Source organism: Lolium rigidum, chromosome 3, assembly GCF_022539505.1.
Source record: "Lolium rigidum isolate FL_2022 chromosome 3, APGP_CSIRO_Lrig_0.1, whole genome shotgun sequence".
NCBI classification, from domain to species: Eukaryota; Viridiplantae; Streptophyta; class Magnoliopsida; order Poales; family Poaceae; genus Lolium; species Lolium rigidum.
Window position 1 is genome coordinate 189,190,748 of NC_061510.1, and position 10,515 is coordinate 189,201,262.

At 43.3% G+C, this 10,515-nt stretch overlaps 1 pseudogene; it reads right to left on the reverse strand.

Moving 5' to 3' along the window:
- Nucleotides 1–1,035: 1,035 nt before the first annotated feature.
- On the reverse strand, nucleotides 1,036–9,039 carry LOC124695919 (annotated as a pseudogene).
- Nucleotides 9,040–10,515: the final 1,476 nt, after the last annotated feature.

Below are 10,515 nucleotides of genomic sequence, written 5' to 3' on the forward strand. Positions count from 1 at the left end.
GGCGAGTGTGGATGGTTCTGCGGAACTTGTGTGGTGAGGCAGCCGGGGTTGCTCGAGGACGTGTATGGTTAGGAGTTGTACGTATCCCAGATGGTTGAAGCTGAATGTCTTCGCCGTTCATGAAGAGATGAATCGAGATGACAAGATGATGGAAAGGGCAATGCTGTCATGTATCCTATGAGTTATGCAGAATGTTCATTACTGGTAGTTGTCATATGTGTCATGTTATTGTTGCAAGATGGTCATGGTTGTTTACCCATGATCATCTTGAGGGGGTGTGTTGGACTATGAGTGAGTTTAGTAGTAGCGCTGTAGTAATATTGTATCCGAAGTGTGAGGCCCATAGAGGCCCATGTCCATTAGTATTGTAACCCTAACTCAGATGATATAAATACAGAGTGTGGTGGTCTGAGTGACCTAACCCACCACACTACTAGAAAACAGCTTATCAGTGGCGCACCTGTTTTGCTTATCAGTGGCGCACTAGTGGTGCGCCACTAATATCACGCCACTGCTAACTCTTAGCAGTGGCGCATCACTCGTGCGCCATAGATATGGCTCATAGCAGTGGCGCACCACAGGTAGCATTAACGTGCGCCACAGATACAACCTAGAGGTGCGCCATTAGGGTCCTAAATGGTGCGCCACTACTAGTATGAGAAAAAAACAAAAAAAAAGAATTGTGCCCCATATGGTGGCTCACGGTGTCTCTCTGCTGCTCGGACGATGCTCTCTCGGTTCACCAAGGTAAGAAAACTAAAATATACTCAACATTTATTACACTACCAAAAATACAACCATTATGTAACTTTGCAACTAAATCCCTAAAAGAAAAACGAAAAAGCAATCAGGTCCCTGCTCTACAGGGATGGCGCATGTCGGCTTCCTGCACACGCATGTCGCCGGTGGAGGGATGCGTCGACGGCCGTCGGTGGTGCCCGAGCATCATTACAAGCAATAGTAAGGAAGAAGACTAGAAGAGGATCACAACTCTCCTCGCTTTCTCCACGGCCCACATAAGTTTACAGAGGAGTGCTAGTAGATGTAGGGGATGACGGCCTTGCGGTTCGCCGGGTACTCGGCGCCGAACTTGTTGAGGTACCACTGGCGATGATCCATGGCCCTTGGCATGAGGTTTGCGCATGTGTAGAGGAAGAAGCCCCAGGAGGCGGGCGACCACGCCACAAGGCAGTAGCCGATCCACTCGACAATATCTCCGAAGTAGTTGGGGCAGGTGACCGCGTCGAACCACCCGCCGCGGGGGATCCTGTACCCGCCGCCGGCCTCCTCGAGCCTTAGGAGGTGCCTGTCGGCCGCGACGTTGACCCGCATCCCCCACGCAAACAGGGCCACCCCGGCGAGGCAGCGGGCGAGCGCGAAGGCGGATGCGGACGCGGGGCCGGCGGCGGGGGGCGGGAGCGTCCAGGAGCGGGCTTGCACTAGGCGTTGAGGATGTTTAACCCGAATCCGCATGCGGCGATGAGGAAGGGTATGGTCGCCGGCGCGCGGCGCGGGTGCAGGGAGGCGGAGAGGGTGGAGGAAGGTGCGCTGGAGGTAGGGGAGCGCGAAGAGGGTAGCCGGCGGCGGCGGGGAGGAGGAGGGGGATGGGGGTGATGAGGGGCGGGAGGAGCCGACCGGGCGCACGTGGGACGACAGATGGAGGCGGCGAGGCGCGGTGTCGCCGTGATGGGGGGACGGCTGGCGCGCACGTGGGTGGGAGACGAAGCCGGCCGCTTGATACGTCTCCAACATATCTATAATTTCTGATGTTCCATGCTAGTTTTATGACAATACCTACATGTTTTGTTCATACTTTATGATGTTTTTATGCGTTTTCCGGAACTAACCTATTAACAAGATGTCGAAGTGCCAGTTCCTGTTTTCTGCTGTTTTTGGTTCCAGAAATCTTACACAGGAAATATTCTCGGAATTGGACGAAACAAAATCCCAAGGCCTTATTTTCCACGGAAGGTTCCAGATCAGCGAAGAGGGGCCAGAGGGGAGCCAAGGGGGCCCCACCCCACATGGCGGCGCGGCCAAGGGGGGGGGGGGCGCCCCCCTATGGTGTGGGTCCCTCGGGACCCCTCCGAGGCTGCCCTTCCGCCTATATAATCTCTCCGTCGCGAAAACCCTAAAGAAAAAAGCCACGATACGAGAAAAGTTACGCAGCCGCCGCCATCGCAAAGCCAAGTTCGGGGGACAGAAGTCTCTGTTCCGGCACGCCGCCGGGATGGAGAATTCCCCCAGAGTAATCTCCATCGACACCACCGCCATCTTCATCGCCGTTGCTGTCTCCCATGATGAGGAGGAGTAGTTCTCCCCGAGGCTGAGGGCTCTACCGGTAGCTATGTGGTTCATCTCTCTCTCCCATGGTGTGATCTTTATGTGATCATGAGCTTTGTATCACTATTTATCTATGTGCTACTCTAGTGATGTTATTAAAGTAGTCTATTCCTCCTCCATGATGTAAAGTTGACAGATGTGTGCATCATGTAGTACTTGGCGTAGGTTATGATTGTAATCTCTTGTAGATTATGAAGTTAACTATTACTATTATAGTATTGATGTGGTCTATTCCCCCTTTCATAGCTATTGGTGACAGTGTGTATGCTATGTTAGTACTCGGTCTAAATTGCAACGGTCTATTATGCACTCTAGAGGTTACTTTAATATGAACTCCGGATGTTGTGGAGCTTGTTTACTCCGGCTTGAGGGTGCTCTTGTAGCCCTACACAATGAATGGTGTTCGTTATCCAACAAGAGAGTGTTTGAAAGTAGCACAAGTGAGGAGAAGTTATTTATTTATTATGTGATCATTGTTGAGAGTGTCCACTAGTGAAAGTATGATCCCTGGGCCTTGTTTCTAAGCATTGAAACACCGTTTCCAACAAGTTCTGCTACATGTTCTCTTGCTGCCATTTTTATTTCAGATTGCAATTACTACTTACAATCATCCATATTACTTGTATTTCACTATCTCTTCGCCAAACTAGTGCACCTATACATCTGACAAGTGTATTAGGTGTGTTGGGGACACAAGAGACTTCTTGTATCTTAATTGCAGGGTTGCTTGAGAGGGATATCTTTGACCTCTACCTCCCTGAGTTCGATAAACCTTGGGTGATTCACTTAAGGAAAACTTGTTGCTGTTCTACAAACCACTGCTCTTGGAGGCCCAACACTGTCTACAAGAATAGAAGCACACGTAGACATCAAGCTATTTTCTGGCGCCGTTGCCGAGGAGGTAAGGTAAAAGGTATTCACATCCTCCCACTACTAAGCTATTTCCTAGCACTGTTGCCGGTGTGTGAGTGCTCAAAGCTATTTCCTTTAGATCCTGCAATTATATCTTTTTGTCTCTTGTTTTTATTTTCACTAGTTAGGCTTAATGGAAAACAACAAAAAAATGAGAGATCTTTATGAACTTTATCTTGAATTAGGACATGATGTGTTTGAAGAGAAAATTAAAAAACCTATGGAACTTTATATGCATGCTAATGGCAATGTTATTAGTATGAATGCTTTGAACACCATTGTTGCTAATGCTATGGAAAATTCTAAGCTTGGGGAAGCTGGTTTTGAGGAGCATGATATTTTTAGTCCCCCAAGTTTTGAGGAGAAAATTTTCTTTGATGATACTTTGCCTCCCATTTATGATGATTATAATGATAGTGGTATTTTGGTGCCACCTACTATGGAGGATAAAGTTTATTATGATTATACCATGCCTGCAGTTTATGATGATTACAATGATGGTTATGATAGTTTTACTCCCACTATTACTAATAAAATTGATTATGCTTATGTGGAGAGTAATGATATTTTTATGCATGTGAATAAGAATGCTTTATGTGATAGTTATATTGTTGAGTTTGTTCATGATGCTACTGAAAGTTATTATGAGAGAGGGAAACATGGTTATATGCATCTTAATAATATTAAGTTTCTCCTCTTTATGTTGAGAATATTGAAGTTGCGCTTGTGTTGCCTTCCTATGCTTGTTGCATTATACTTACATGACTTGTTTATTTACAAGATTCCTTTTCATAGGAAGTGGGTTAGGCTTAAATGTGTTTTGAATTTGCTTCTTGATGCTCTCTTTTACTTCAACTCTTATTTCTTGCGCGAGCATCATTAAAATTACTGAGCCCATCTTAATGGCTATAAAGAAAGCACTTCTTGGGAGATAACCCATGTTTTTATTTTGCTACTGTTTTGTTCCGTCTTGGAAGCTGTTACTACTGTTTATCTTTATTTTATTGTATTGTTGTGCCAAGTAAAGTCTCTAATAGAAAGTTGATGCTAGATTTGGATTTCTGCGCAGAAACAGATTTCTTATCTGTCACGAATTTGAGTAGATCTCTTTGTAGAAGAATCAAAAAAATCTGCGAAAATTCATGCGTGATCCTCAGATATACGCAACTTTCATTAGTTTTGAGCTTTTTCATCTGAGCCTGTTAAGTGCCTCTAAAAAATTCATCTTTACGGACTGTTCTGTTTTAACAGATTCTGGCTTTTATTTCGCATTGCCTCTTTTACTGTGTTGAGTGGATTTCTTTGTTCCATTAACTTTCAGTACCCTTGGGTAATGTCCAGAAGTGTTAAGAATGATTGTGTCCTCTCTGAACATGTGAATTTTTATTATGCACTAACCCTCTAATGAGTTTGCTTTAAGTTTGGTGTGGAGGAAGTTTTCAAGGGTCAAGAGAGGAGGATGATATACTATGATCAAGAAGAGTGAAAAGTCTAAGCTTGGGGATGCCCCGTGGTTCATCCCTGCATATTTCAAGAAGACTCAAGCATCTAAGCTTGGGGATGCCCAAGAAATCCCCTTCTTCATCAACAACTTATCAGGTCACCTCTAGTGAAACTATATTTTTATTCCGTCACATCTTATGTACTTCACTTGGAGCGTCTGTGTGCTTTCATTTTCGTTTTGTTATTTTCATTCTCTGAATAAAATCGGATCCTAAACATCCTTGTGTGGGAGAGAGACACGCTCCGCTTTTTCATATGAACACTAGTGTTCTTAGCTTTACTTTAATGTTCATGGCGAAGGTTGAAAACCGCTTCGTTGATTGCTATTTGGTTGGAAACAGAAAATGCTTCATGTGGTAAATGGTATATTGTCTTGAATAATTTGATACTTGGCAATTGTTTTGAGCTCTCATAGATCATGTTTAAGCTTTTGCGTCATTTAGTTTAAACCCATTAGTGGAGAACTACTGTAGAGCTTGTTGAAATTTGGATTGCATGATTGATCTCTCTAAGTCTAGATATTTTCTGGTAAAAGTGTTTGAGCAACAAGGAGACGGTGTAGAGTCTTATAATGCTTGCAATATGTTCTTATGTAAGTTTTGCTGTACTGGTTCATACTTGTGTTGCTTCAAACAACCTTGCTAGCCAAAGCCTTGTACTGAGAGGGAATACTTCTCGTGCATCCAAACACCTTGAGCCAAAACCCATGCCATTTGTGTCCACCATAACTACCTATATGTGGTATTTTTCCGCCATTCCAAAGTAAATTGCTTACGTGCTACCTTTAAAATTTCATTCCTTTGTCTTTACAATACATAGCTCATGGGAAAGTATCCTAAAAAACTATTGTGGTGATGAATATGTTGCTATGTATCTTAGTTCTTATAAGTTGCTTGTTGAGCGGTAACCATGTTTCTGGGGACGCCATCAACTTTTTTACTTTGTTGAATATCATGTGAGTTGCTATGCATGTTCGTCTTGTCTGAAGTAAGGGTGATTATCATGATTAAATGGTTTGAGTATGCATATTGTTAGAGAAGAACATTGGGCCGCTAACCAAAGCCATGTATCATGGTGGAAGTTTTCGCTTTGGACATTAATCCTCAATCTCTTATGAGAATATTATCTGTTGTTGAATGCTTAAGCATTAAAGAGGAGTCCATTATCTGTTTTCTATGTTGTCCCGGTATGGATGTCCTCAAGTTGAGATCTATCAAAACTGAGAAATCAAATGCGATCTATCTCCTAGGACCTTTGTACAGGTGGCATAGAGGTACCCCTTTGTGACACTTGGTTGAAACATATGTAATGCAATGATAATCCATGGAAATCCGAGCTAATTAGGACAAGGTGCGAGCACTATTGGTATTCGATGCATGAGGCTTGCAACTTATAAGAGGTTTTATGCATAACACATATGAATTATTACTACCGTTGACAAAATTGTTTCCATGTTTTCAAAATAAAAAGCTCTAGCACATGAGTAATCAATGCTTCCCTCTGCGAAGGGCCTTTCTTTTACTTTATATTGAGTCGGTTTACCTACTTCTTTCTATCTTAGAAGCAAACACTTGTGTCAACTGTGTGCATTGATTCTTACATGTTTACTTATTGCACTTGTTATATTGCTTTATGTTGACAACTAACCATGAGATATACATGTTACAAGTTGAAAGCAATTGCTGAAACTTAATCATCCTTTGTGTTGCTTCAAAACCTTCTATTAAGAATCTATTGCTTTATGAGTTAACTCTTATGCAAGACTTATTGATGCTTGTCTTGAAAGTACCATTCATGAAAAGTCTTTGCTATATGATTCAGCTTGTTTAATCATCATCTTTACCATTGCTTTGAATCACTTCATTCATCTCATATGATTTACAATAGTGTTGATCAAGATTATGTTGGTAGCATGTCACTTCGAAATTATTCTTTTTATCGTTTACCTACTCGAGGGCGAGTAGGAACTAAGCTTGGGGATGCTTGATACGTCTCCAACGTATCTATAATTTCGATGTTCCATGCTAGTTTTATGACAATACCTACATGTTTTGTTCATACTTTATGATGTTTTTATGCGTTTTCCGGAACTAACCTATTAACAAGATGCCGAAGTGCCAGTTCCTGTTTTCTGCTGTTTTTGGTTCCAGAAATCTTCTCGAAGTGCCAGTTCCTGTTTTCCGAAAATATTCTCGGAATTGGACGAAACAAAAGCCCAAGACCTTATTTTCCACGGAAGGTTCCAGAGCACCAAAGAGGGGACAGAGGGGAGCCAAGGGGGCCCCACCCCACATGGCGGCGCGGCCAGGGGGGTGCCCCCCTATGGTGTGGGTCCCTCGGGACCCCTCCGAGGCTGCCCTTCCGCCTATATAATCTCTCCGTCGCAAAAATCCTAAAGAAAAAAAGCCACGATACGAGAAAAGTTACGCAGCCGCCGCCATCGCGAAGCCAAGTTCGGGGGACAGAAGTCTCTGTTCCGGCACGCCGCCGGGACGGGGAATTGCCCCCGGAGTCATCTCCATCGACACCACCGCCATCTTCATTGCCGTTGTCTGTCTCCCATGATGAGGAGGGAGTAGTTCTCCCCAGTGGCTGAGGGCTCTACCGGTAGCTATGTGGTTCATCTCTCTCTCCCATGGTGTGATCTTTATGTGATCATGAGCTTTGTATCACTATTTATCTATGTGCTACTCTAGTGATGTTATTAAAGTAGTCTATTCCTCCTCCATGATGTAAAGTTGACAGTGTGTGCATCATGTAGTACTTGGCGTAGGTTATGATTGTAATCTCTTGTAGATTATGAAGTTAACTATTACTATTATAGTATTGATGTGATCTATTCCCCCTTTCATAGCTATTGGTGACGAGTGTGTATGCTATGTTAGTACTCGGTCTAAATTGCAACGGTCTATTATGCACTCTAGAGGTTACTTTAATATGAACTCCGGATGTTGTGGAGCTTGTTTACTCCGGCTTGAGGGTGCTCTTGTAGCCCTACACAATGAATGGTCTTTGTTATCCAACAAGAGAGTGTTTGAAAGTAGCACAAGTGAGGAGAAGTTATTTATTTATTATGTGATCATTGTTGAGAGTGTCCACTAGTGAAAGTATGATCCCTAGGCCTTGTTTCTAAGCATTGAAACACCATTTCCAACAAGTTCTGCTACATGTTCTCTTGCTGCCATTTTTATTTCAGATTGTAATTACTACTTACAATCATCCATATTACTTGTATTTCACTATCTCTTCGCCGAACTAGTGGACCTATACATCTGACAAGTGTATTAGGTGTGTTGGGGACACAAGAGACTTCTTGTATCTTAATTGCAGGGTTTCTTGAGAGGGATATCTTTGACCTCTACCTCCCTGAGTTCGATAAACCTTGGGTGATTCACTTAAGGGAAACTTGCTGTTGTTCTACAAACCTCTGCTCTTGGAGGCCCAACACTGTCTACAAGAATAGAAGCACACGTAGACATCACCGCTGCGAGGCTTCTCCTCCGTGGGATTCCCCATGGGGAAGGGGCTTACGGGGAAGAAGGGGGAATTATTGGAGAGAGGATGGTGGAGGCCAGGCCAGGCCATGTGTTGTGCAGGACTTGGGGGAATTATTGGAGAGATCGAGGAGGCGTCGCGGCGTGCGTGGTGGGGGCAGGTGGCGTCTGCGTGGTGGGGAGCGTGGCGTGGGACTGCTACTGGGCCGGTGTGTGTGTAGCACAGTGGCACACCACATGTACGTTCCCCACTGCTATTTGACGCAGCAGTGGCGCACATAGCCACTACTATCTCTAAACCTGATTTATAATCTAGCCTCACACTTACCAATGGCGCACTATTTATAGGTGCGCCACTGCTAGTTGAGATAGTAGTGGAGCACCTATATTAGATGCGCCACTGCTAAATCTGGGGTGGAGCCGGATCGGGAAAAACAAATAGCAATGGCGCATGGTTGCTCGTGGTGCGCCACTAGTATTTTTGTAGCGAGTGGAGCACCTATTATTGGTGCGTCATCGCTATATAGCAGTGGAGCACCACTAGAGGGGTGCGCCAGTGCTAGTGATCTTACGGCTAGGCCTTTTTCTAGTAGTGGCATTCGCTGAAACTCTACAAAATATGAGTCGCCGATCATGAGTCGTTGAATGCTCTACATGTCCACGATTGACAACATCAACAACAAAGCCTTTATTCCCAAACAAGTTGGGGTAGGCTATACAAGTCCACAATTGACACGATTACAATTTCTCACTATTTGGCCGTAGGCTACTGCTCTAGTTACCTCATGTTTGATATCTTTCTGCGATCCTGTATTACATGTTTATGCACGTCATAATGCTTCTACTACTATTTGGTGTCAATTTAATTATAGCAAAGTCGTGACTCGTAACTGTTTGTTGTTATTACACGTGCAACAGGCACCACTTAGAAACGTAGAGTAAAGCTCGCATATAATAATGTAAGTACCTGATGTTTTTTTGTATATTGCTTAATGCAAACTTCTATATCTTGGATCCTGTTTCAGTTTACAATTGGCCTCTCCTTCATGCGAGAGGAGAAACGAGTGAGGCACCGGGTTCTTCTCGTCCAAGTACCCGATGAGGTCCGTGTGACTCAAAAAAAGCTCACATCGGTTCCCTGTTTTTTTGGAATGTTAATTTACCTCCCGTGCTTAGTTCAATTGCATCATTTTCTGTATGTTGCACTACCTAAGTTGCCTAATGGAATCTAATAAAATATAAACAATGACCATATGAAACATTGTACACTGCCTTTGACCCATCTAGCATCCGGCGTGCCTGGGTATAAGTTACATGCTTTGGCTATGTTAATACAAGTCCTGAAATTCTATTATGTTATTTTTTTGCCTGTTGCTTCATTGAGTTTGCCTATTGTTCCATGGCTAGTGCATGAAGCTTGATAGAAATGATCCTAGCTGAAATGATGCACTTTGTGTTTTTTATTGCTTTATTCCTAACCTAGCTTCCTATTCTACTTGAAACATGATTGCTTTATTGCTAACCTAGCTTCCTGTTCTACTTGAAACATGATGAACAGAATAGTTATATTGCTTGTTTAAATGTCTAGCTTTGATTTTCTGAGTCCCATTGATATGATGTGGTATTTCCATATTCAAATGATCTGGTTGTTTATATAACATGCTCCAGGTTGAATTGCTTCATTCATTCTCTAGTAATCTATTATACATGATGCACATGGTGCTACTGGTTGTTTGCCCTTTTTGTTTGAGTTTGATCATGAATTCAAGATTAAGCAATGCCTAAACGTTGACCAACGTGGGAAGATTCCCTCCCTTGGCTATACGTTGTGAGATGGATGATGAGACCTCTCCATCAGGAAATTTATACGTGCTAGATAACACCCTGTTTAATTCGGTCCCGTTGGGACTCGAACCTGGGTGGGCTGGCTGCGCACTCGCAAGCCTTGCCACTGAGATAGCACTTAGTTCTCAGATTAAGCAATGCCTCGTTATGCTTAATTTAAATGTTATGGCACTTCATACAAGCCATACAATTAATTGTGGCATTGACCTTCTATGATGTCTAAGGCACTATCTGAGTCATGCTTCAATCAATCATACACAATTTTCCTAATTGTATCCAATCCAACATGCACACCTTTTGACTGTATTTGGCTATTTGCTAGATTTCTTCTGTGTAGTGACCTGGCTTCGTTATTGGGCACATGATGTCTAGTTGCATGGTTCATTGTATACATTATCACCATGCTCTAGTTTGGTTT